Source organism: Trichechus manatus, unplaced genomic scaffold (genome assembly GCF_000243295.1).
Source record: "Trichechus manatus latirostris isolate Lorelei unplaced genomic scaffold, TriManLat1.0 scaffold00001, whole genome shotgun sequence".
In the NCBI taxonomy this organism is placed as follows: Eukaryota; Metazoa; Chordata; class Mammalia; order Sirenia; family Trichechidae; genus Trichechus; species Trichechus manatus.
In genome coordinates, this window is record NW_004443937.1 from 27,150,741 (window position 1) to 27,152,025 (window position 1,285).

Below are 1,285 nucleotides of genomic sequence, written 5' to 3' on the forward strand. Positions count from 1 at the left end.
GCTGCCGAGGGAACTCCATCTTGAATAGCAGAGGGTTCCATTTTGGATTTCTGTTGTGCGTGCAACCTAATTAGTATGCATCGTCATTCCGAGAAGTACCTGTCCCTTCAAAGAAACCCACTGAATATTCATTGCTCTATTGTCTCCACCAAACCCATATAAGCTCTAGCCTTGGTCCCCCTTCAAGTCAATCTTTTGGAGTGGCATGAGCCCCCACTGACTCCTTTTACTTGTCACAAGTAAAATAAACCTGTTAGAGCTGAACCCAAAATTGTCTCCTCTGTGTATTCTTACAAAAGAAAGACAAAGACCCATTGAGTCCAGAGGGCCTCTGTGCCCACAGCAGTAACACTTATGGTCTCTTTCCTGAGAGGACCTCCAGGAGTGCAGAGGGGCTCTGATGAGCTGTGTGTAGTAGACTTGGAAAACCAGATGCTGGAGGAATGGAAGGCATCCCCCACATCACAGGAGTTGCAGTTTGAGGACCTGGCAAGGGACCTTCCAAGGGATCCAAGGAAGTAGGGGCAACCAGAAAGGGCCTGGCAGGACAAGGAACGGTACTCCAGGTAGAGGCTCAGCAAATGCAAAGACACAGAGACAGGAAAGCACAGAGAGGGTTTCAGGACTGCTAGCTACCCGGTAACCATGTGTACTGTTTATTTTCTCCTACCATCTTCTTTTCATTGAGGGAAAGGATAAAGTGTCACCAGTGAGACTGGCCAGGGACAGTATGTATACTTCAGGGCCCCAGGGAGTGGCTGGCAGAGTTCCCTCTAGGCTGGGGGCAGTTGAGGAGGGCATCTTGGAGGAGATGGACTGGGTTCAGAAATCCAAGAACCCAGGACGGGGAGATGAGAGGTGTTAGCAAGGCTTAAAGGCAGAAGCCGGTGTGGTGTGTTTGAAAGGGCAAGGTCTTTGTAGCAGGTGAGGAGGGTGGAGAGGTTGGCAGATAATGGGCAAACTTGAATGCTTGGCTAGAGGGCTAATCTTTGTCTCTGGAGTCCTGGAGTGGATATATAGCATCCTTGGTTCTACTAACCATCCTGCTTTTAGCCTCAAGAGCCTATCAATATTATTCATAATAGCTCCAAAGTGGAAGCAACCCGAATGTCCATTAATTGATGAAAAGATAAATAAAATGTGGTATATCCATCCAATGTGATATTAAGCAGCAGTAAAAAAAATGAAGCATTGATACTTACTACAATATGGATGAACCTTGAAAATACTGTGTCGAGTGGAAGAAACCAGTCACAAAAGACCTCATGTTGTATGACTGTATTTA